The following is a 27,491-nucleotide window of genomic DNA, read 5'->3' as shown; positions in this document are numbered from 1 at the left end:
ATAGCCACGGCCAGTCAAATGAAAGAGAAACAGCAGATTGTGATGCACTATGGCAGCCACAGAGCATACTTAGTAGGTGGTAGATGGATATGATGAAGGGTCTACAATGTTGCCTAGCATTTGCCTGCTTAGACATCTAACCAGCCTTACAAGATATAAAATATATCATTTCAAGCCTCCACTGTCACCACTGCGCCACACACATCAAGGCTCACAACAAGGTTGGTGGAGTGTTGCTTACATTTGTATGAGGACCACCATTTAGAGGACCTTTAGATTCTTGAGAAGCAATTTCAGTTGACCTTGTAAGAACAAGCATCAGAAGCTGTGATTGGCAATTGTAGATGTTGTATGTGGCACAACTTACCAATTAGTTCTCCTGACCTAGGACGGCACCAGAGCCATTGATGATTGGATGATGGCAACAAGATACGTGTGCTTTGAATCACTAAGGATGAGAAAGTCAGAAGACAAAAGTAAATAGACAATGTCTGTAGTTAAAGAACACAAATTAATTCAGCAACCATGAGTGTATTTGGACAACATACTCTGAATAGTATTTTCACCATCACCAAGTAACCTCATTATTCAAGTGATCAAAGCTGTAACATTCGAACAAAGCATACATTTGTTTATGAACTAAAATATTATTTGCTTTGTTTTCACAGGTTGGTTATGAGTAATATCCCTGTGCTCCTTTATGTAGTTGTTTACAGGAAGGGGATGTCTCCCACATACAGTGGACATTGTCAGTCATATTCAGTTGATTGAGAGCGTGGTTCATTAAACTAAAAAACATACTTAGTAAGACACTGAATTGCAATAAATTATTTGAGAGTTCAATAAAATCTCCTCACTCAAGAATACAATGTATCCACAGGGCATTTATCATAGAAGGGTTTAAAATGTAAAAATGCATAATTGTACTCAGCTAAAAAATGAAATGAATAAATAAATTATGCAGACTTTCGAGGCCCTCAGATTCCTTCTTATGATCTGACAAAACTTCCCAACAGCGCTTATCACATCAAGAGACTGCATAGAGAATAAAAACGCATTGTTTTTTGAGGCAGGTTATATTATACTTAATTAAAATCTTTTCTTTAAAATCCTACATCTCTCTACTGAATAAAATGAACAGTTGAATAAAGAATGTACGTTAGAACATTTCATATCTAATGCACTTCCACAATAACTTCCCAATTTCCTTAACCAGTTTAATAACTTTGGCCATGTAAACATGGGATTAACATCAATTCTAATATGTTTTATTTCTATGGAGCGTGGCTTGCACCGGGAGCAGAAAATTATATTGGAATGCCTATCCGTTATCACCGGAGTCTATGATGTGGGAAGCTGAACTCTTTAATCGTAGATTTTGCAAATCCTCATTCGGTGACAGCGATCCGATTGATCATACTAATTTTTTTTTCTGGTGAAGTGCACTAATGATTCCCACAAAGTGACAAGGACTGTAGCAATAGATGGCTAAAGGATATGATATATGAAAACAACAATGGTCCCATGCAACACAACATAAATCAATTAAATGAATACAGACACAATGGATTCGTATTGAAGTGGCTTGTCCAGCCGGACAGTGGTCAACATATATTTTTCATAACAAAGTATTTAAAGGGATATCCTTCAACAGTATCACAGTGTGGGGCACAAGCCTGTACCTCAATTACAATTTGACACTTTAGTACACTCAAAGTGAACAGAAAGGGCTTCTAGGCAAAAAGCTAAATTGTTCTTTTAAATCACAATGTGAACAGATATTGTCAGATGCGCCATTACATAAACATTGCACAAAGCATAAAGATTGTATATGGCACATAAATACGAGCTGGGATGGGCTGGCACCAGCCCATCCCAGCTCGCATTGTCGACAAGGATACGATACCGGCTAAACCGGTACCCCCTGGAAATAAATAATCTCGGATCACGGATTCCCGCCTAACAGGTCCCCGATTGGGTGACCCCCACCTTTACCAAACCGCCCGGAACCTAGCCATGCTCACTACATGGTTTGAGAGGCTTATTATTATTAGGCATTTACCAAGTGTCCTGATGATGATCCCTGTGATCTAAATGTGGGATCGAAACTCCGTCGACCATATTCATGTGCCATATACAGTCTTATGCTTTGTGCAATGTTGTGTTGCATGGGACCATTGTTGTTTTCATATGACTGCTCCCTGAGGTCCTTTACTGATTAACTTGAGGCCCCTTGTTGTTTTGAAACAAAGGATATGATATATCATCTTTCATATGCCACCTCACTACCCTCCAACTGCACTCATCAATATGTACAGTTGAGGATGAACACTGCTTCCTACTGTCCTACTGTGTAAAGTGACATTCTTGAGGGGCGAAGGCTCCATCATTAAGTTAACAGTAATTAACAACGCCTGTGTATGGATCTGTTTGCATAGGGATTGCAATTTCAAGTGTTGCAAAGTTTGCAGCACCGATTAATATAAATGATCTTTTGTAATCAGAAGAAGAATGGACACTTGATACTACTTAACCATTGGTTAAGATGGGACACTCTCATAAACGCGGTGTAAATAGTGCGGTGTATATCTTTCTTCCGCCCCTCACACGCGTTATGGCATTTATCATCGAGTGTTCCAACAACGTGCTATATGCCAAGCCTCAACCCGAGGCAACCTCTGGCGCAAGTAGCAGTGTCCAGAGATAAGAGAAGGGGGGGAGGGCACCCAGAAAAAAGGATAAAAAACATATACTACACCAGTTGAGGATTTTAATAAAGAGGTGAAGTATTGTTATTAAAAAATGATTGCGGTATAACTGGAGGTCGAGTTAATGGATCTCTTTATACCTTTTAAACTACAACGTCAACATGTTTCTGCTCCATGTCGCCCAGCCGGGTCTACGGAGCATTCGTCAGGACAATACGTAACACAAAAACAGATAACGAAAAAATGACTTGCACCATTCGTGTAGTAATGATATATTTGGTGAATTTTCAATAGTTGCCTTTTCGGAAATTATCTGAAACAAGGGGCAAAAAAGGAATTAATTCTTTGTTAGGAATTAAATCTTGTGGGTGCGTGTATAGCATTAATGCAATCTCTCTGCGTTGTGGAGGATTGCTCTATGCGAGTATAAGTGAAAAAGATGAGGAACTGGGATTGTGCTCTGTGGAATAAACGTGGTACTTATGGCTTCATTCGGAGGGTTAGTTCTATTGTCTGTTGTTGCAAATGGTCTGACGTCTATTGATAGACTGAAGTGGATGTTAATCTCTATGAGGAGTTTGAGGCTATAACAGTCATTAGTACGTGCAGGACAGTGTGACTAATGCAGCATTTACTTATCTAGTGACTCTAGAGAAGTGATAATCTTAAGCGGACCGTGAAATAAATATGGCGGTAATCTTACCTATTTTGCTAGCTGTATTAAGCTTCAATCAGGCGGCAACGGGACTCTCTGGTCCCAGACTGAAATGGAAAGGAGTAAAACGGCATTCAGGCAGAGCTCTTACCCAGTGAAGTAGAACGCTTACCCGAAGCCGGCCGCCATTCTTACCAGCGCATGGGGAGTTCCCGGGACTTGTGCTGTCTCTGCCCCCGGATGCTAGGTGCTGGTTTCCTATTGCTATTTAGTTTGGAAAAGTAATGAAGCTAGATGACAGACTATGCTTCTCATAAAGATATCGGCAGGCTCAGGTTTAGATTTCTAAATTTAACTTAGGGTCGAATTTTCAACCACAGGTTATTATGATGTTCAACACGTTTGAATTTATAGGAATGTAATGAAGGTCAGGTTTTAGCGGAAATTACAATTTGTTGTTGCTTGATCTAAAGAGTCCCCCTCCAGAAACGAAGCAAATAGACTTGTCATTTGTCATGGGGTACTTCTGTTTGTGAGGAGTCCTTTTGATAAAGGCAGAGATAATGGATCCTAAGGCATAGGTATTCCATGGATATTTTATGTTTTTTCATGAGAACTGGTGCCATGGGATATTGTCATTGAGCCCAAATAGATGAGTTTTCAATCGGTCCACCCACCGTTGCTCTTTTTCGAATAAGATTCGTGTGGCATTCCAGGGTCTGTCTGTTAGTTTCTCAAGGACTGTCCATCTCATTTCTTCACAATCATGTCCTAGATCAACAAAGTGGGAACATAGCTTCGTGTTGTTTTTTTCAGTCTGATGTTACTTTTGTGTTCCCCTATACGGGTCTTGACTTTTCTACAGGTCATTCCTATATATTTCTTCTCACATGGACACTTGATCATATAAATCACATGGGTCGAATTACAATTCGTGTGTTGTTTCTGTGTCGAAATGAGGGAGTCCGTGAGTTGTAGTGATTGTGTGGTAGTTGTTAGTTTGCATACTTGACAAGAGCCACAAGGATAGTGGCCGGTGATAGGTGTCATTTCCATGCTTCTCAAATTAGTGGGCTTGGTCTTTGGTACAGTGGGGCGGGTATGTACAAGTAAGTCTTTTAAGTTTTTGGTTCGCTTATTGGCAAAGCGGGGTTTTGGCCAATTGTGTTTTCCGGTACTCAGAATGGACCAGTTCTTGTTGATGAGTTTTTGTACATCGTATGTTGCGGGACAAAAGGTTGTCACGCAAGTGACGAGTTCTTGATTAGGTTCTTTGTTATTGATTTGTAAGAGGCAATCCCTGGGCTGGTTTTTAGCTCTTTTGCAGCATTTTGTGATAGTTGCAGATGTGTAGTCTCTTGATTTCAATTTTATGCACAGTTCCTTTGATTGTATTTCATAGACAGTTTTTTTGCTACAATTTCGCTTGAGCCTTAAAAACTGGCTATATGGTAAATTGTCCCGGAGGGCTTTTGGGTGATAGCTTTTGTAGGATAAAAGACTGTTCTTAGCTGTGGGTTTTGTGTATGTTTTTGTTTCCAGCTTTCCGTTTTCTACAAAGATCGTGAGGTCTAGGAAATCCAACTGGGTTTTGCTCATGGTGTAGGTGAAGTTCAACCACTTGTCCCTCTCATTTAGCCAATTCATGAAAAGTTTTAGGTCTTGGTTCGTGTGCCAAATCAATAGAATGTCATCTATATAACGCTTCCAGTATAAAATACTGGAAACGTACGGGTTAGTCTCATTGAGGACAAAGTTGCTTTCAAATTGGCTCACATAAAGACCCGCCACCGATGGGGCAAAGGAACTGCCCATAGATGTTCCATGGGATTGGAGGTATAGGTCGCCGTTGTATTAAAAAAAAATTTCAGTAAGTGCTAAGCGACAGCACTCCAAGACAAAGTGTCTGGGTGTTTTGTAAGTCCATTCTTCCATGAACAGTTGGTCTTCCAACATTTGGAGAGTTTCTTTCTGTGGGAGGCTGGTGTACAGTTGTTCTACATCCAGTCCTACTAATACCATTGTGTCAGGATCGAATGTTTTATCTGATAATTGGATGAGTAGATCACGGGTGTCTTTGAGATAGGTGGGTGTTTTTTGCACCATCGGTTTCAGGTACTCGTCAGCAAATTTGGATAATGGTTCTAATAGTGAGCCAATCCCCGAAACTATGGGGCGTCCAGGAGGGGGGACTCTGGGGCATATTACCAACAACTAGCGATAATTTTTGTCTCTAACTTGTTTAGAGACAAAAATTATCGCCGCACATCGGCGATTTTTATCGCAGATAAACCTTGCTATTAGCAAGGTTTATCGCAAATGCGATAAAAAACGGCCGCAATGCATGAATATCGCTGAAAAGTCAGCGATATTCATGCATTATCGAGCAAATGCTCTTAGCCATGTTATCCACCTCCCATTGGATAACATGGCTAAGAACTGCTCAGGGCAGGTGTTAGCTTTTGGAGATATTCGCGCTTAACGCGAATATCTCCAAAAGTTGGTAATAGGAGATAGCGATGTTAGGGACTGTTTCCAGTCGCTAACATCTTGGCACACCCACTTTGCATGTCATTAGTGATAAATATCACTGACATGCAAAGCGGGGCCCAAGTTGGTCGCTATCTCCTATTAGCTGTCACTAACTGGTGTTAGCGACAGCTTGGTAATAGGGAGATAATTTTATCTCCGCTTTCTTGGCTTTCAAAGCCAAAAAAGCGGAGATAAACCCCCTTGATAATATGCCCCTCTGTTTTTATGAGTCTTAGGAAGAGAGTAAAAGAGCGGTGTTTTTGGTTCTTTGGTTATTAAGTATTCAGCTTCTTTTTTGGAGATCCAAGAGTTGATTTCAGCCTCATAGACCATTATTGCAATGGTATAATGGTATAATATAAATGATCGCCTACCCCTCTGGGGTACTTGCAATCAAGGTTACTAAGCAATGCTGTCCTCTCTATTGCCTCACAATGGCTTAGCCACAGCATATCCATCTGGGTGCCCTGCATGGTATGCACTTACTCTGTACATGCGTGCTCTTGTGTCATAGCTATGTGAAATATCACTTGACGTATTTATGGTTTGTAAAGATAAACAATTATGTCAGGACACATAAATTTAACTGATATAACTAATTGGCAAATTAGCATTATGACATTAAAAACAAATTTGGGGCCTCATTTATGAGACTCCTTGCACCTTCGGAACATAACTTTTTGTGACGTTAGGTGGCGCAGACGTCTGAGTGATATTTATCAGGCAGCACTGAGCCACTTTTTTTGGCTTAATGCTGCCTGATAAATATCAGTCCCTTTGACGCAGTGTTCTGCATTAAAGGGGCATGCAATGGGTGTTGCTGGTGGCGTTCCAAGCAACATCCATGGTGTTTTGTTCCAGATTTACGAGAAAAGGGGAGGTGTGAGGGAGGCACAACAAGGAGAATTACCTTTATTTCTCCTTTTTTTCCTTTTTCTACACAGAAAGAGGAAAGGCCTCTTGTGATTATTTTTGTACAGAAAGGTTTCCCTTCCTGTACAAAAATATTCATCCCCGCAACGCAGGCACCCTGGCACCATGGTGCAAAGGTGCCTGCATTCGCGCACGGCCGCCCATAGTGCGCTGGCGCAGGGGAAAACAACAGGAATGCACTGCATCTTATAGATATGGCGCATTCCTGCCCTTTTCTTTCGCCATAGGTAGGCGCAGCAGGAAAGGCCTGCTGTGCTGCCCTACGGCAAAACCTCATAAATGAGGCTTGCATCCTCTAAATTCCCGACTATTGTCTTTGTAACAGATGTACTGAGAACTTTTGTTGTAGTAAACCTTGTGATTTGCAAAATCACAGCTCTATCTACTGCAGCATGAGTCGAAAATGTTCAGACTTCTAAGTCCAGACTGCTCTTAAAAATCGGTCCTTTTGTTTCGATACAATTTAAATTTGATCTCCCAAAATTTAGTGGCTTATTTATGAGCCCCTGCGTCACTAATGCGCCGCTGTTGCGTCACTTTTTGTGACACAGTGGAGGTGTAAATAATGCCCCATGTTGTGCCATATTTACAAAGTGACGCATCTAGGCAGATGCGTCACTTCATAAACCCCTGCAGAGTGCAGGGTGGGCGTTCCCCTGCAAGAAAGGGTCATAGGAGTGGTGCAGTGAAATCTACAAAACCTTACGCCTGCCTCTTGGCATGTGTAAGGGTGAGGCATGCCCTTTCACATGGGGCTTGCCCCATTTGAAAGGACACATTGCTGGAGTTGCATCTGTTTTCAGACATACCACATCAATGTGCCACTTTTGAACCAACAGATACGTCAGTAATACTAACGTATCTATAACTCCTTGTGTCATGATGCGTCATACAGTAAATATGACGCATTCTAGGTGTCGCAAGAAGGGCGCACTGAGAAGTGTTAGATCATTGCTTTCACACAGTGATGCGCCACTTCTCATAAATGAGGCCCTTTATTTTTAACTCTCCGTGCGTTTACCAAAAGCTATAAATGTTGTTTTGGAAGTACCTCCCTGAAGAGTCCTGCGTTTCAGTGAGCATGAAATAAGCTGCTGTTGGGCGTCTTTCCTGCATCAGAGAGACCGTATACCGAGGAATGCTCTGCTGATGACAATGGACTGTGCAGTTATGAGCTGCTCTGAGTCATATTGTGTCACGTGCAATACCTTAATACAAGCACCCCAGAGAATTGTGACCTCTGATGCGGCATGCAGCAGCCTGGCAGAATCCTACAGCTTTGTGCAAAGCACATACAGAAGGTTAGCATTGTGTGATGGAGCAGCGGAGTGGCCAGGAGAAAGAATAGCAGCAGTGTGCATCATTGATGGGAAAGCCACTGGCAGCAGATAAAAGAATGGAGGATTGTAAATAAACCTCTGGGTTACCCGGAACGCTACTGGAAAGGGTCTGAGATCATAAACTAGTTTTGAAAATTAAGGCAGCAAAAAGGCACTTGAGAAAAGAGGGATTTCCTGACTTCCTTTCAAGTGCAGACCACTGCTCGTGGGAGCATCAGTGAAAATATTCTCTTTTTTGCTTGAAAGATGACTGTGGCGATATGACTGTGGCCCATAAAATTTTACATGGCAAAGGCCCCCCTATCCTTGCTAATATGGCCCGTCCCTACAAACCCCCACGTCTGCTGCGCTCGGACCAAAAACACCTTTTGCAGTCAGCGAGAGTAAGAAAAGCTCGTTCTGTGGGCAGGCGTTTCTCGGTGCAGGTGGCGTCTCTTTGGAACTCTCTGCCCCTCAGGATTCGCTCAGAGCCCAAGATCCTACCATTTAGGAAACTTCTTAAGACCCACTTGTTTCCACAGTAGTGATTAGCTGAGTCTCCCCTTCTGGCCTGTTGCGCCGGGACGCCCCTGGGTAATCTGAGCGCATTATAAATTTCATATTATTATTATTATTATATCAGTTGTAGAATATCAAGTCCATGTTAACGAATAGCAGTGTGGTATTCATAAATTCTGAACGTGCTGCCTGTATTGAAAAAGTTGTGGAATGTAGAGGGACAATGAGGTCACCTACAAACAGGGCAGGGTGAAGAAAGTGTCCACTCCTTGAGAAGTCACACAGAGGCACCAATAGCACAGCGGCATTACCTTCAGTAATGCATGTAGCGAGAGCTTGGTCAGAGAAAACTAAAAAACTTTAATCAAGCCAATTTTTAGAGTCAGTCACCATTGTTAGTAGCCTTGTTATCAACATGATTTTGTACCACAGTGGGCCATGATTGACACTCACCACTGTCAATCAGTGACTTGTGATCAGTGTCATTTAAGATGTCATCAGTGATGTCACAAATGATGGTATAGAGCATGTCATAAGTGATGTAATATGTGAAGTCATAAGCAGCGCATGCAGGGCACAAATTATAATTAGCTATACTAACTATAAACAGAGAATTTCGGTGTTTCTTCCTTTAGTTCAAAATGTTAATGTTGTCACTGACAAATTCATCTAACCATAACGTTACGAACCCATGGCTGTTTATATTAATTAAAAGCAGGGGGACCACATGGCCCTCCTCCCCGAGCTTTGGAGTCCCCTGTCCCCAGGACCATTTATTTTAATTATAGGGGTGGTGGGGCCACATAGCCACCATCCCTGAGCCTTATTAGGTGCTAGGGGACCCATCACCCTCGGCTGTTTATTTTCATAAAGGCAGAGGTGGGGCCATGTGGCCTCCCTCCTTGAGCCTTATAAGACCCTGTGGACCATATCCCTCAGGGGCATTTATTTTATTTAAAGATAGGGCATGGCTTCCTCCCCGACTTTTGTTAGGCCCTGGGGACCCTATCCACCAGGGTCATTAAAAAAAATTAAGGGTAGGGGGAGACATGCTCCGCATCCTCAAGCTGTTATCAGCCCCAGGGACCCCGTACCCTCGGGCCCACATTTGTAAAAGGTGAGTGTCTTGGTGCCTGCCCAGGGCACTCACCATACTATTGTTGGAGGCTGTGGGTGAGTCCCAAGACCCACTCACCCCCACTCAACTCACCGCATGCAGCGGGAGCCAGCATAGCTACTGAGCCCGCCCGAGAAAAGGGGTCACCGGGGCCATTAGAGGTTTGGGGAGAAAAGGGGCGCGCTCCCTCTACAAACAAATTGCCTCCCACGGCCTTTGGTGGCTCTGGGAGGGGGGGCTGTGTGGCCCCTCTCCCTATACAAACACATTTTGCTCCTGGGGTTGGCTCCACGAGGTATAATATTCATAAAGGCAGTCCAGTCATCATATTTTAATTTGTTTGATCCCATGGGAGTCACGCATGATCACACCATCTTTTGCTGATTTCTTTTTTGCCCTCGGGCGCTATGGGGTCAGGGTAATCCTACCCTGACCCCTTTTATTATTATTTTCTTTAATTTCAGGACAAGGGATTAGACAAGGGACTACATCTTAGAGTCCTGTAATGGCTGCCAGCAACATTTTTCTCATGTTGCTGGTAGCCAATCAGAGCGCTCGCTCCCACAGTAGTCTAACTCCCGCAGGACTGAGGTGGCCCAAGGGAAATAAAGCTCCCTGGGACAATCAGAATGCTCTATTGTTAAATTGTGGCTCTCATGAGAGTCTATCAAGACTCTTCCATATCTAATATTCCAGATATACAATTGTTTTGTCCCTTATTTTCGTAAAAACTGTTGAATGGATTTACACCATATCAAAAACAACAGAATCTGCAAACCAAGATCTAGCTCTCTACTGAATTAGGTGTAATTATGTACAGCAGGTTTTGCTCAAGCCCTGCCTAAAGAAGTGTGTGGAAAATGCAATGGGATTTTGTGTTTTGGGACGTCCTTTTTTCCCAGTCCCTGCTTGATGGCTCATCCTAAAACTTTCCAAGAAGAAGCTGAGGTGGATGAAATTTGTTTTTGGAAAGTTTTCTGAAGAATCATCAAACAAGGCCAAAGTTATTAGCAAACTAAAAAACATATTCTTTCTATGGAAACTATTTATGTGGATATATATATATATATCGGCAGCGTGAACAAGGGCACTTGTGCTCGAAACGCGTCGCTGGTTTTGGTTCTGTGTAGCTAAATAAATAACAACATTTGCTGACTTTTGTGGTCCGTATCCTTTTTGTTGTTGGCGTGGAGGCTGGGACCACGAGCGCAAAGCAGACAGAGGAGGAACTTTGTGCGCTTATATATATATATATATATATATATATATATATATATATATATATATATATATATATATATATATATATAAGCACAAAGTTCCTCCAATGAACAATGGCCCAAAAACATTTGAGGACGCACTCCCAGTCGGTGAAATCTTACGATTTATTAAAAGGACACCAGCAGCTTCAGTCCAATTTTTGGATCCATTTCTTTTTTCTCTTCCTTATTTGGATCCATTTATTGGTTCTTTGTTCTTTTCCTGGCGCGTTTCAAGGCTTTAGCCTCTTAATCATAGGAAACTTGGGAACTGCACGGAAAGACTCTTGATGCTTTGATTATTTGCATGCTTTGGAACCCTCAGTGGGCCGTGTCATTGGTCTTGCATGTCGGGACTTGTAGTTCATTCAAGCCAATTATTTTATCTTATAGTAAGTTCCGTCTTACTCCTATATATATATATATATATATATATATATATATATATATATATATATATATATACATATATATATATATATATTCAACGCTAGCTGTCCTGTCGCAGAGGGAGCGCTTGGCAGGTTGGTGCTGGAGTCGGAACCAGGACCGGGTTCCGTGTTTGAATTCCTCACAAAGAACGTAATCCAGCACTCCGTTAGTTATCAACGTTTGATTTATTCAGTGCAAAAAGTACAAGCCTACGCGTTTCGAACCCACTGGTTTATGCCGCCGTGAGAAGGAACCAGTGGGTTCGAAACGCGTAGGCTTGTACTTTTTGCACTGAATAAATCAAACGTTGATAACTAACGGAGTGCTGGATTACGTTCTTTGTGAGGAATATATATATATATATATATATGTATGTATGTATATATATAAATATATATATGTATATATATATATATATGTATATTCACTCGAAAAACTATACGTTTTAGGGGTGTTAGAGTAAGCTGGACATTTCACTCATACAAAACCACTGAAATTGCTCCTATATAGTTAGTTGTACTAACTATATTTCGCGCACCCGCAATCCACTGCTGATGATGTCACACATTAGATCATTCATGACATGGTCAGTGACATCACTGATGACATCTCAAATGACATCACTGATGACATCACTGATGACATCATCCAGTGAATGTGGTTTGCTTCGTTAGTTAAATATGCATTATATACATAGCAATTTGCATTCAAGAATGAGTGGATATATAAGTAAATATTTGGATGGAGGATTTAGTAGCAGTGTAATTGACTGTTTACTTGACCAATTTATAGTGTCTTACTAAATATAGTGGATAGTGACTAAACTGCGTGAATATCTGTATCACTTTGTCAGTTGTTGTGTAAACTGGTTCTACAGTTGGTTACTAGCTATGTGAAAGTCTATATTAGTTATTGATTAGTTAACTGAGTATTTGTATGGGAGAGTGAAAGTGTGTGTGGTTCGGTGGGGGGTGTGTGACTGTCCAAAGATGTGTGAATAGTCGATTCACTAGATATATGAAGTTAAAAGTACATGTTCTAACAGTTTGGGTGAGTGAATCTATTTATGGGTGTGGTGATGAGCAAATATATATTTCTCAATGGTACATGTCCAACAAACTAAAAAAATAAAAGGCAGTGTATGTGTCAGTTGTTGTATATAAATAAGTATACATAAGACTCAATGATTGTGTGAGTGACTGTATAGATAACTGTATAGTTGTAATAATGATTTTATAATTCACTAAGTATGACTTACTATCTAAATGAATAGATGCAGTGGTGTTTGTATAAGTGTGTAGCTAAGTAAATATGTAAGTATGATCCATTGTTTGCATAAGTGAGTAGGATGACTTCATATGTGAATAGGATGTGTGCTGTTGTTTAATGTCGAAATAGGTGTACAAGTATTTTTGATAGTGTTCTATTGTTCATTGACAGCATGTATGAGTGAATCTACAGGTAAGTGATTAGATGTGTGTATACATCTATGAACCACTGAGTGGGTTTTTAGATACTTGTATTGCTGTGACAATGGATTCAAATATAATACTCTGTATTTTACAAAGAGTGATGAAAGATTTTACTAGTGTATGAAAAGGTGTATGTGATTGTCACGTGGATGATGTCATCAGTGATGTCATTTGAGATGTCATCAGTGCTGTCATGAGTGATGTCACTGACCATGTCATGAGTGATGTAATATGTGACGTCATCAGCAGTGCATTGCGGGCACCCGAGTTATAGTTAGCTGAACTAACTATAACGGGGGAATTGCAAACGTTTTGTATGAGTAAAATGACCAGCTAACTATAACTGGTGTGAAACCTATGTTTTTTTTGTGAATTTCAAAGGTTTTTAAAATGCTAATTCCTAACTATGACATGGCTGAAACCTATGTTTTTTTCAGTGAATTTCAAAAGTTTTTAAATAGTAATTCCTAACTATAACGTGGCTGAAACCTATGGTTTCTTCCGTGAATTTCAATGGTTTTGTAAATGATAATTTTTAAATGTTATAATTGTTATATTTTTTATACTGATTTACTACATTATTATAAATTATTTATTTTTAGATATTTATTTTTTAAATAACTTTACATATAGAACTAGGACTCCTGAGGCGAAAAGCCGGGAGTCAGGGCACCCTTCCTTGCTAAATTGTTCATTCTGTGCTATTAGCGCTGCATTGTTTTAATTCACGTACTTTTGTGCTTTCTGTTATTTTTAATCCGCCTCCTTGCTGCGCTTCTCCCAACTTTGTGGTCTCCCCCCAGGGAATCTTTCCACCACCAGAGAGACGATCTTGGGCTCCTGCTACCTACGGGCCTCAATTCCCCCGGCGCAGACTTTGGGCGCCATCTTAGGGGAGGACGAGGTTAGCGTTCTAGTGTTGCAGCCGATTTGGGCACAGGCACTATAGAATGAACTTCAATTCCTGTCTGCGCACCGGGCGGGTGCAGCGGGTGTCGGCCCGGGCCTAGGGCCAGAAATTCTGCCCGTTTCACCTAAGTACCGCATTACCTTTTCGCGCGAAATGCTTTTCCAACTTCAACCTAAGAATAACCCCCCAGAACATCTGAGATTCAGACCAGATGCCCCACCTCTGAGAGGCAATCAATGTTCTGATCCCACTCAGGAGAAGAAAGTCGCCGAACAGGCCACGACTGACCTTAGCATGGCACTTCTAAATTGCAGGTCCCTACCAAAACACTCCTTAGAAATTAACTTTTTGATCCAGGATGCTAAACTGGACATATTGTTTTTAACAGAGACATGACTGTCCCTGAACTCGGAGTCGGACATTGTTGATACGCTTCCTTCGGGATTTCTTATGCAGTGTCAACATAGGTCCCATGGAAAAGGGGGTGGGCTAGCAATTGTGTATAGGGACAAGTTTGTTTGCAGGATATTAGAGGGTGGCATCACTGATTGTGAAAGCGTTCACTTCACCTTGCAAATCACCCCGAATAAATCTCTATCAGGTTTCCTGGTATATCGCCCCCCCGGGCAGCCCAGTCAGTTTGCGGGGTCTTTATTAGAAACTACGATCGCTCTAGCCTCAGCTGCACCTAACTTTATTCTATTGGGGGACTTACATTTTCACTTTAATGACCCGTGCGATAAGATGGCAACTGATACTAAGCTTGAGCTACAATCTTTTGAGCTGTACCTTAAAAACAAAGATGCCACTCCTACTAAAGGGCATCTTCTTGACTGTTTATTTACGAATATTTTACACTTAGAATCAAGTCCCCCTTCCCTTACCCTGGTCCAACCACTTTTTGGTCCCATTTGCTAGGCACACTAGCACCGACTACCCAAAGGTACAGGCTCCACGTATTCTAGAGAGAGCATGGTCCAAGCTCCCTCTTGATAGCTGGACCCATAGATTGGTGCAGACAGCTCCCCTCCCTGATCTGGACCCTTTAGAGGCGGATAAAAACTTCTCAAACTGACTGAATAGCTCCCTTGTTTCGGTTTTACCCAAGAAAAAAATCGTAAAGAAGAGCAGGATTTTTAAATCACCATGGTATACGCCAGAACTTAGAGAGCTTAGGAAAATGTGAAAAAATCAGAACGTACGTGGAGAAAAGACTGGGCCTCTCATAATAAAGCCGAGTATAGAGCGTCTATTAGGACTTACAAATCATCCCGGAAACTGGCCTAGGCCGCTTTTCTTGAGGAGAATATTAGAACGTCCTCTAACTCCTCCAGAGAGACATTTAAGATAGTGAAAGATCTCCTTAAGGTACCTAATCCTCCAATGGTGCAGGAGGCGTCGGAAGTCAGATGTAACAAATTAGCGGTCTTTTTTTAAAGGAAAATTCAAAATATATTAAAAACCTTACCACAAAGTGATCAAGTATCTGACCATGTTCAACCTAATGCCCATATTTCTGGCCCCTTCCTAGACACTTTTACTCCGGTATCAAGGGAGGAATTCCAAAAAGCTCTGACCTCTATGAAGACCGGATCCCCCAGTGACCCTGCACCCCTGTATATCTTGAAACGTGTATCCGCCACTATATGCCCCTTGGCCACGGACCTTGTGAATGCCTCTTTCGCTCAGGGAATTGTTCCTCCCAGCTGGAAGCAGGCCATTGTAAAAGCGTTATTAAAAAAAACAGAGCTTGACCCGCTGGAGCAGGCCAATTTTCGTCCAATCTCGCTGCTACCGGGTATCGGCAAGATTGCGGAGAAAATTGCAAACCAGCAGCTTTCCTCTTTCTTGGAAAGTAACAGGCTATTACGCAACTCCCAAACGGGCTTCCGCCCAGGTCAGGGTACAGAGTCCGCCCTGATAGCAGTGACTGAAGAGGCAAGGTGTATCTTGGATTCGGGAGGATCAGCGGTTGTGATCCTCCTGGATTTAAGTGCAGCCTTTGACACGGTGGACCATAAGATCTTTATCCAGCTCCTGACTAACCTGGGAGTATCGGGCATGGCCTTGCTGTGGCTCTCATCTTTTTTAAGGGACAGAACCTTTCAGGTTGGGGAGGGCAATGCATGCTTCAAACTAACCCCCCTCCAGTGTGGGGTCCCTCAGGGCTCTTCGTTGAGCCCTACCTTGTTCAATGTGTATATGGCCCCACTAGAGGATGTGGTTAGTCCCTTTGGGATTAAGGTAATCACCTACGCAGATGGCACCCAACTAGTCGTCTCGCTCTCCCAAGAGAAGCACTGCACTGAAAACCTTCATTCTTGCCTCTCTGAAATCCACTCATGGATGAATAGATCCCTACTCAAACTGAATGGAGCCAAGACAGAGCTCATGCTCCTAGGCCATCATAAAACATCCTTACCTATTTCCGCACGTAATCGTACCGTACGCGGACCCGTGCACGCACGGTACGCGCACCCTGCAATTTAAACAAAAAAAAGTTTTGGGGGGACTTTGGGGGTCCTTGTGGGACCCCCCTTATTACCTCCACTAAGTCCCACACAGTGGGATTGCTATGAGGTCTTCGGAGGCTATGCCCCCCTTTCTCCACCACTCTGCAAATGAGCCTCCTGCCACTGTACTGGTTGGGGGATAAAGTCCACATTACTCCTGAGGGACTTTGGGGGCCAAGAAGCCCTCCTGGTACCTCCTTTAAGTCCTACACAGCGGAATTCCTGAGTGCTGGTCGGAGGTCCAGCCCACTTTCTGCACCACTCTGAATTTCTAAGGTTTTTTAAATGCTAATTCCTAACTATAACGTCCCTGAAACCTATGTTTATGTAGGTTGGTGAACAAGGAGCAAGGAGTTCCGAAATGCATTCGACCGAGGTCAAATAATACTATTGATCACACCACACATGGTGTCGCTATTTCCTTTGGCATAAGGAAAACTTGTCTGATGAATACGGACCGTCTCCCTGGGGTCCAATGAGGCGACGCAACCAGTGAAAAAAAGGCAGTGGTTCTGCAAGGGAGATTTGTGAAAGGAAAAAAAAAAACATATATATATATATATATATATAGCTATGTTTTTTTGAATGAATATATATATATATATATATATATATATATATATATATATATATATATATATATATATATATATATATATATATATATATATATATATATATATATATATATATATATCCAAAGGCACAAAGCAGGGTCCTGCTGGGATTCTTCCTCCCGGGTCAGGTGGCGCACAGAAATCGGCGGACCGCAAGGGCCGATTAAGTTTGAAAATCCAAAACATTGCTTCACTGCAATAAATGCGCACTCAGGAATCCGATGTCAGCATAGAAGTTTATTTTACAGTTATCACGCTACGCGTTTCGACACTCTCTGTGTCTATATATATATTCACTCAGAAAAAACATAGCTTTCAGATATGTTATAGTTAGGAATTAGCATTTAAAAAACCTTAGAAATTCACTAGAAAACCATAGGTTTTAGGGGTGTTAAAGTTAGCTGGACATTTCACTTTTTTAAATGCAAATTCCTAACTATGACATGTCTTAAACCTATAGTGTTTTCAGTGAATTTCAAAGGTTGTTTAAATGCTAATTCCTAACTATAACATGTCTGAAACCTATGGCTTTTTCAGTGAATTTCAAAGGTTTTGTAAATGACAATTTTTAAATGTATTTATTGTTATTTTTATTTATTTATACTGATTTTCTACATTTTTTAAACAGTTTCTTTTTAGATATTTTTTTTAAATACATTATAATTACAATATACGTTACATTACACAATATACTTTCTCAGAATGAATTACTTTAGTTTAAATACTTTGCAAATAGGCAATAGACTTTTAAGTACAGTAGTTACAGTTGTTGCAATGGGCAACTCAATTTCAAACACAATGCAACATTGAGGTCAATGTGAATTTCTAGTTAAATGCAATTAATTCCTTTTTGGATTACATTTCTAACCACAGGACTGGATCCTAAATTCAGTCCTGAGACATCACCTGTAAACAGTTGAGTAAAAGCGTTTTGGTTACAGTAGTGATTTTTAAGGAATTCTATTGTATTTTAAAAGATGACACTCAGAAACTTTTTTCACATGCAATCACCAATGTTATCCTATGGGAGGAAATTCACTTATCAGGTAAGTAGTGTTAACGTTACTTTTTCTTACTCAGTGGTGGATCCTGGTTCCAGCACAGGTGCATCTCCTGTAAACAGTCGAAAAAATGCGTTAAAGTCATACAGGCAATTTTTAAGGAATATTTTTAGTTTGTGAAAATTGACACTTAGAAACTTTTCTGGTGAAACAGGTGAGTGAATTGGAATTCGTAGTTCAGCTGATTTTACAGGAATATTTGTACGTTTCAAAAATCAACACTTAGAAACATTTCTACTGAAAAAGACACAATGGATTCCTATGGAAGGAAATACAAGTTACTGTAAGTACGCTTAGAATTACTTTTCAGGGTCAGTGCTGGGTTAAAAGATGCTGCACTGGGTTCTCTCTTGATAACAGGTGAGTAAATCGGAATTCGTAGTTTGGCTGATTTTTGAGTAATACTTGTACAATGGTGAAGGAAGGGGGCAGGGCCTGAGGTGACATGTGTGCAAACACGCCCTGTGGCTTGTTTTAAGTTGCGGGATTAAGTGCCCTTGAATCCTGAGGTCCCCTGGGGGCCAACTAGCCCACCAGGTACCTCTAGTATGCGCCAGGGGGCTGCATTGCAGAGAGGTGTTCAGAGGCCAAGCCCCTTTTTACAACACTCTGCAACGCAGCTCCGTGTCGCTAACTAGAGGTACCCGGTGGGCTAATTGGCCCCCAGGGACCCTCAGTATTGAGAAGGAACTTAAACCGCGCCACAGGGCGTGTTTGCACACATGTGAACTCAGGCCCGGCCCCCTCCCTTCACCACTGTGCAAATGCGCCCCATGGCGCGTTTTAAGTTAGGGGATTAACTCCCCTTGAATACTGAGGGCCCCTGGGGTGCAAGTAGCCCATCAGCTACCTCCAGTAAGCGCCACAGAGCTGTGGTGCAGAGAGGTGTGAAAAGGGGCATGGCCTCAGAACACCTCTCTGCAACGCAGCCCCCTGTCACATACTCGAGGTACCTGTGGACAAGTTGGCCCCCAGGGACCCCCAGTATTCAAGGGGAATTGTTTCCCCCTCTGAAAACGCGCGCCAGGGGGTGCGTTTGCAGAGTGGTGCAATAAGGGGGCGTGGTCTCCTGCCGCAATCCCTTTAAACAAATTTTTTGGGAAGAAGAAGAGGGGCTGTTTAGCCCCCTCCTTCTTTTTCCAATTTTTTGGGCCCTTGGGCCCCATCCTCCAGGGCCTGCCCTCAATTTTTTTTAAACTATTTAAAAATAAGGAAGGGTGCCACGTGGCCCCCCTCCTAAGGCAATAATCTGCCCTGGGGAGCCCATCCCCCAGCATTGTTTTTATTTGGAGGGGGGCTGCCTTGCCCCCGTCCTGTGGCCACTTTTGGCCTCAGGGACCCCATCCCCCAGGGCCGGCCCTTTTTTATTTAAAAAAAAATAAAATACATTTGGGGCCTCTAATAGCCCCAGAGACCCCATCCCCGGGGCTGACCCACTCCGTTGGAGACTGTGGGGGGGTCCCCAATCCCTCCACGGTCTCAGCCGGCTCACCGCATCCTGCGGGAGTAGGCATTGCTTTTCCGTATGGGGAGTAGCTAACATGCTGCTCCCCATATGGAAAAGCAATATGCCTTCCTATTTGGAAGAGAGAGCAGGTTTCCTGCTCTCTCTTCCAAATAGGAAAGCAGTTTGCAATGGCAGGGTGGTAGCCACGAGGCTCCTGCCCACCATTGCAAACAGCAGTGTCCTGGGAGTGGGCACCCCGGGACACTGCAGCCCCCTTTCCCACATTTCTCAGAAGCCCCGGGGGTGGCGGTCCCCAGGCTAGGGGGGCCTTAAAGCTCCCCTTTTCAAATGTTTTTAAGCCCCGGGGGTGGCAGTCCCCGCGGCTGGGGGGGGCTTGGGAGCCCCACATCCATTTCTTTGAAGCCCTGGGGGTGGCGGTTCTGGGGCTGCGGGGGACCACATGAGCCCCCCGCATACATTAAAATTGAGCCCAAGGGGGTGGCGGTCCCCGGAGTAGTGTGGGGGGGATTGGGACCCCCCACACTTTTTTTTAATAATGCCCCCAGGATTTGGCCCCCCGGGGGCAAATTAAAATATTTTGTGCGGGAGACCGCCTTTCGTTTTTTTATCGCTAGGATGCGCGGGTCCTACGCGCATCCCTTGATTTAAAAAAAGTAATTACATTTTTTGGGCCCTGGGGGTCCTTGTGGACCGCCCGAGCAGGGCTAGGGGTTCAGGGTGTGTCTACCCTGCTCCCTTTTCATGTTTGTGACATTTTTTCTTTGGTTTCTTGTGCCTCGGTTCTACCGAGGCACAAGATGGCTGCCAACACTTCCTGGTTTGGAGTGTTGACAGCCAATTAAAATACAGCTCGTGCACGGCAGGGTACACGTAGGCTTTGCTTAGGATACGCGGACCCTCCTAGCCCATAGATATATATGTACTTTTAATTGTCATTTTCTCAGGAACTAAAGTACAGATTTACACCAAATAAGCAAAAGGAACGAGTCTGAACCAAGGACTCCCTCTTTGCCAAATTTGATGTAATTCCGTTCAGCAGTTCGGGCTGTAGCTGCGGCTAAAGGTCCTATAGGAAATTGCATGGGGACAATGCGTTTTGGACCCCCCATTTTTCTCAGCCCCTGCTTGATGCATCATCGTGAAACTTTCAGGATAGGACTGGACCAGAGCTCGCCAAAAGTTTGGAAAATTTCACGAAGATTCGTCAATTGGCACCAAAGTTATTCCAAATAGAATGTTGCGGATTTCGTATGGATAATAGGTCCTAACTATAACTACCTACTGGCGCCTGCCAGTAGGTTATATATATATATATATATATATATATATATATATATATATACATATGATGGTCCGTTTTTTGATGAGCTGCATCCTCCACATGGTGTGTAAATAAAGAATAAGTTTGAAAAACTTACTGCTGCTGTGCTGTGACTTCTGCCGATATATATATATCAAACACGTGACTCCTCTGATCTCTCGGTGTCTCGGCAATCACGCAGCACACCAGCAAACAGGAAGGAGACGGACCACAGCACATCAGCAGAGTTGTTTTTAATGAACAACAGAAATGTATATATAGGACCTAGTATATATAGGACCTAGTTTCCATAGGAAATCCACAACATTCTATTTGGAATAACTTTGGCGCCAGTAGACGAATCTTTGTGAATTTCTCCAAGAAAATGGCCTGCTCAGTTCCGCTCCTTCGCTGAAAGTCTGGGGGTGATCCCTCAAGTGGGGGCCGAGAAAATAGGGGGGTCCCAAAACGTGTTTCCCCATGCAATTTTCCATAGGGACCTTTAGCCAGGGCTACAGCCCGAACAGCTGAACGGAATTACACGAAATTTGGCAGAGAGGTAGAGTTCTGTTCGCAGATTGTGCTTTTTGTTAAATGGTGTAAATCCCTTCAGTAGTTTCTGAGAAAATTGCAAGTAAAATCATAGCGATATCTAGAGTCGAAGTACAGTACGCGTACTGAAATACGTTCAATTACGAGTGCGAGCTGCATGCTGTGAACCGTCTGTCAACACTCGAAACCAGGAAGTGTTGGTGGCCATCTTCTGCCTCACTAGAACCGAGTCACAAGAAAACAGTAAAACAAAGTTTAGAAATAAGGGAAGGGGGTAGGGTAGAGATATTCTGACCCTGTAGGCTTGCTTAAGGGGGCGTATATGGATGTTTAGGCTCTATTTTTTATTGTTTTCTTTTTAAAGAAAAATCGCTGCGTATGTAAATACCTACAATTACAAGCAGAAGCTGCATGCTGATTGGCTGTCAATACTCCAAACCAGGAAGTATTGGCAGCCATGTTGATTGTCGGAAGAGCAGAGTCACAAGAAAACAGTAAAAGAAAGTTGAGAAATAAGGAAAGGGGGCAGGGTAGAAGCATTCTGAGCCTATAGTCTTGGTCAGGGGGTAATACATGGATCCTTAGGGTCAATATTTATTTAAAAAAAAAAGAAATGGCGGGGTACTCGTGCAGTACTTGTACGCGGTGGAAAAGGTGAAAAAAAAGAGGAAGTCGGTTTTATTCATTAGGTCCCGGGGGGGTAAATTACAGGGGGAATTTTTCTGCATAAAGGGGGCTTGTAAGGTGCTCCGAGCACTGGGGAACGGCACTTCTCTGGTTTAATTTTGAAGTATCCGTGGGGGGGGGGTTACGGTCCTACTTCCTGCAGTCTCGAGAAGCGGCACCTCTCGGGTCTTTTAAAAAAAAATATGTTTTGAGCTGTCCCTTCCTCTCTCACCGTACACGTCGCGGGGAATGCCACCTTTCTGGGACAGTGATTTGTAAAATGACCTTCCAGCTCCGGGTACCTGCATTCTCTGGAGTTTTTTATAAATTTTGGGAGGGTGGGCTTGATAATACGTCCTTGTTAAGTCCTGTGGAAGCCTAAGTTCTGGTGCTATCATGGGGTTCTTTGGGAAATAACAAGGCTGTATTATGAAGCTCATTATCGCCCTTTAATCAGCAGTTTCTTGCCACTAAAACGGCGATAATTTTAACACCGGTCCTTGATAATATGCACCTAAGTTTACTGATCAAAAAAAGAGCAATAGTCCATATTATCAACAAAAGGCGATTGGAAACTGCAGATAAAGCAGCGATAATGGGCTTGATAATATATCCTTGTGAATTGCAATAGAAGCCCAGGTTAATACTAGAACCTGGGCTGCTACGAGAATTTACAGGGGCCTATTATCAAGCGCATTATCGTCGCTTTATCGGCAGTTTCTTGCCGATAAAAGCGGCAATAATGTATCGCCCTTTACTGATAATATGGCACTGAGGGGCATATTATGAAGGACTGGTGTTAAAATTATCGACATTTTATGGGCAGGAAACTGACGATAAAACAGCGAAAATGGTCTTGATAATACGCCCATGTTAATTCTCATAGAAGACCATGTGTTGGTGTTAACATGGGCTTCTATGGGAATTAACAAGGGCGTATTATCAAGCCCAGACGTGGCCCTTGGAGGGAGTTGCGGTGAGACAGGCCAAGCGGGGGAGGGGCAGGGTGGGGGGTGATAAAGAACAGAATCTGAATGATTGTAGGTAAGTAAACAATTAAATTAATAAAACAAATTTCAGGCCACATTATCAACAACATAAGGCGATATATTCTCGCCGCTTTTATCGGCAGGAAACTGCCGATAAAGCGTCGATAATGGTCTTGATAGTATGCCCTTGAGAATTTCCATAGCAGCCCAGGTTAACACCAGAACCTGGACTGCTATGGGAATTTACAAGGGCCTATTATCAAGCCCAATATTGCCGCTTTATCAACAGTTTTCTGTCTTATGTTGTTCATAATATGCTGCTTCGTTCCATGCCCTGTATGGCATTTTGCGATGCAGGGCATGTTACGAAATTGGGGGCATATTATTAAGGACCGGTGTTAAAATTATCGAAGTTTTATCGTACTCATAGGGTATGCTGAGAATGATTAGCAGTAGAAACTATGGCGCGATCCCTCTTTCACTGTCAAATCAGAGCAGAGGGCGCGCTAAGAGAATAGTTAGAAGTGGTCACTTATTGGAGATGCGAATCAGCTGTGTGACTTATTGTGCGATGTTAGCCAATGCTTACATGATTACGGTAACTGAGCGTGTGGTTTGATTAAAAAAAAGTTGTGTTATCTCCACTGCATGGGAAGCTGGATGTTTCTATTTGGCTGTCGATTTTGACCTTGAAAGCAGAGTCAACCAAATGAGTCGTATAAGAGCGCTATTGTGTCAAAAAGAGGACGCTCTTACATCTGCTAGAGAAACATTTGTCCTTCATGTAGCAAACACCCGTACAGAAGTGTATGCTTTGTTAAATACAGACGTGCCGTGGAATTTTAGGGAGTAAATTTAGACTATCTTTAATTCGTCCTCGAGTAGGGGGTTAGCTTACTTTTTTTAAATCCTAAGAATTGGTCTTGTGACTTCTGTAGAAAGTATATTTGGTGTCTTGTCGGTATTTTTTCATTGTATTGTTTGCAGCATCTTTGGTGAATTGTGCTTAATGGTCACATTAGTTGCCAGTGTGCTTGTATTAATTTTTTTACTTAAAAATGGATGGACATCTTGCAGCAGACGACAATATTTCTCGGTTGTTGCTGGTCCGCAACTGAATGCATAGTTACTATGGCGCACTGCCTCTTGCAACGTTGAGTGCAGCTCATGGATAATCGTTTTGATTCTCCTTTTTCACATGCGTTCAACCTGTGTTCCATTGCCTGAGCTGTGATTTCGACTGGGCTCTGGATTTGTGTCTTTGCAGTATGGTGTCTCCCAACGCGGATTATGACCAGCTGATGAGCCCCTTAGTGGTTCATGACTTGCTGTGTTCTGGCGGCGGGATTATGGCCTTAGCAGCGACACATGGAATAATGGGACGTTCGAATGTTTTTGCAGTGGCGCATGACTTCTTGGCACGCAGTTACATTGAAGATGACCCGTGTTTTCTTCCGATGGTGATAGAGGCTCCGGTCCTTGAGGAACATGTATGTTCATTCTCACTATTGAATTGGATGGCTGAAATGTTTTCAGATGAGAACAATGACTTCCTGTTGGAGGCTGTTGCTACATACTGTGCTTACACGCTGTTGGATTAAGACTCTGATTTTTCTGCGTATTCTTTATTTTTAGCTACTGCTTTCTATCGAAGAGCGAATAACTTTATTTTGGAAATGTGAACTTGACTCTGGTTTTTAGTCTTGGAGTGTGCGTTTCTAAGTGGCACAAGTTTATATCACGTGCTATGATGAAGAAAAGGTGCCGTGGGGCTGAGGCTTTCACTCACACCCTGTTAAGTTAGCATGGGTTTATTAGAAGCTTACACGCTATTTTTGCTTTCCTGCTCTGCTTTGCACGTGACACATATTTGTGATATTGTTTAGAGAAGGCTGAGTATTTTGTTTTATATGAGAATAATTTGGTATGCTAGATTTGTAAAGTGCCTCACTAGTTTTGTGTGTATAGTGAGAGCATGGAACATCAAAGTTATCTTGAATACTGTGTCTGTTCAGAATGCTCCTCGGAAGTTTGAGCCATAATACATACGTAGTTGTGTCCACCTTTGATACTTGCGCTTTTAATAATGCATTGTGGAGGCAAAGTTACACACAGTTGGAGAACATTCATAACTTGATAGTTTGTGGAGCACTGAATGTGATCTATTACTGCTGAGTACCAGAGGTATAGGTCTGACCATGTAATCCAATGAGACTTTCTGTAGTTATAAACTAATCTGCTAGGTAGGGAGGGTGAAATATAGGTATATTTTAAATGTATTTACCTTTAGTATTATAGGATGCTTTTTCCGTTTGTATCTTATAGAATAGTAACAATGGTGACAACCTTGTTTGTGATAATATGTTTGGTTGTATTATCTAAGGTACTGTGCATGAGATTTTGGCATTAGAAATAAACATTTCAAAGTTGCACGTTCTTTATTTACATATTGTATTGGACTGGTGTAAGAGTATAATGAAAGAGTGCTATTGTTATCCATGTTACTTCATGCAATCTAAGTGGCATGTTCTGGGTTGACTAGTCATTGGTGTTTTTGTTGTAGGGCAGTGGTTTCCAAATTTTTGACTCCTGAGGACCCCCCCATAGAGTCACCACTGGAAGCTGGGGATCCCCAAGCAATTTGTAGGATTTAAATTTCAAACATTAAAACTGTAATTTGGAAAACATTAACACATATGTGCACACAAAACAAATACTCAAATTACTAATGATTTTAGTGGCATATTTACAAGCCCCTATCACCATAGGAACATCACTTTCTGAGAGTTTTCTGTGGCAATAGAGGATTTGCCTTATTTACAAGGCAACGTTAAGCCACTTACGTGGCTTAACGGTCCCTTGTAAATAAGACTCCCTTTGATAGAATGCTTAGCGTGAAAGCGGTGGGCAGTGCGTGTTGTGGTGGGTGTTTCCTTTGCGACACCCATTGGTTTTGACGCTGCCGCCTATTTACAAGAGCCAGATAGCTTGTTTCCTTCCCAGTATAAGAATTGGCTTGGTAGTTTGGTTTGCCCTGTTCCCATCATGCACTGGGACAGGAACAGACTAATTTGCATGTAGCCAGGTTCTGAGCTGGGATGGCGCAGTGAGCTAAAAAACGGTGATGGATCAAGCCCTGATCTTTGGACTGGGTAAGAGTGGTCTGCTTAATTCAGACACTCCGTTCATCACTACCCCCTTTTCTGAATTATTTACAAGAGCAGCATAAATGGGAAGCAGCGCCAAAATTAAGGCCAGGGAAAACCTGGTCTTAACTTGGCGAAACAATGAGAAATGCTTCATTTCGCCTCGTTTTTGTAAAACGCCTTAGATTGTTTATGTTCAGGAAGGGGACCCTTCCTGCACATAAATAATCTTTAAAAAAAAAAGACATTTTGTAACTTCCATGTGTGATGCATTAAGCAGTACACATAGAAGTGACAAAATGACATTTCAATATATATTTATTTATTTAACTTGTTAAGCGCTACAGCTACCCAACAGGGTTTCCCGGACCTTCCTGCACAGAAACAATCTTCCTCGAATATAGCACCAGTGCAGGGGAAACGCAGGTCTGCACCATATTATTATAAATATGGTGCAGCCTTGCGTTTCTAATGTAGTAGAGTGTGTTGTTAAGCCAAGGAGGCTGGTATGGAGAAGCATAAACTTAAGGAGTGCTGGTCTGGAGAAGCACAAACTCAGGATTTAGAACATAACACAGTGGTTAGCATTGACTTTAACAGTGAAAATGTATTTCCACCCAAAGAAACCTTTTTAGAAGCATCAGGATACTAAAAGACTGGAAAAAAGCATGTCACTAACTTGTACCTTGCAGTTTGCAAGTAGTTGTTTGATGACAGTTTTTTGGTCACTGTGCTAGATTACGATTGTCACTTATGATCTGCAGTGTAACAAAAGAATCTGTGTGACAAAAGCAGTAATCCAGTGACCGATGCATATCAAATTCTGTTTTTTAAAATGTATGGTACACTTCTTTGCAGTAGGCATATTAACCCTCGGTGTTACATTAGTTCAGTCACAGCTGTCCCTGGACAAAACTCTTATGTCTCTCCAGCCATGAACTCAATCACTGTCGTTATCTTGACATTTTTATTGTTCTTTGAAAACTGGTAATTAAACAAGATACTTTGTAGTGCTTTTAAAACTGCTGCCTGCGGACCCCCTGGGAATGTGTGAGGGACTCATGGGGGTTTGCGGGCCACAGTTTGGGAAACACTGCTCTAAGGCGAAGAACGAATGAGTCACTGATTGCTAGTCTGGTAGGTTGTTTGTGTAGCAAGGTGGGTTTTGTAACACCGTAACACACTGAGGTCCTAAGTTTTTATGCACTGTTTTGTGTATGAGCAGAATTCCTGGAACAGTAGTTACAACAAAAAGGCTAGATAAAGGGCTTGCACTTTGAATATGAATATAAAATAGAAGAATAGTTGATAATCACAGTTAAG

The sequence above is a fragment of the Lissotriton vulgaris genome, chromosome 3_1, assembly GCF_964263255.1.
Source record: "Lissotriton vulgaris chromosome 3_1, aLisVul1.2, whole genome shotgun sequence".
In the NCBI taxonomy this organism is placed as follows: domain Eukaryota; kingdom Metazoa; phylum Chordata; class Amphibia; order Caudata; family Salamandridae; genus Lissotriton; species Lissotriton vulgaris.
Note: the sequence above shows the minus strand (reverse complement) of the source record.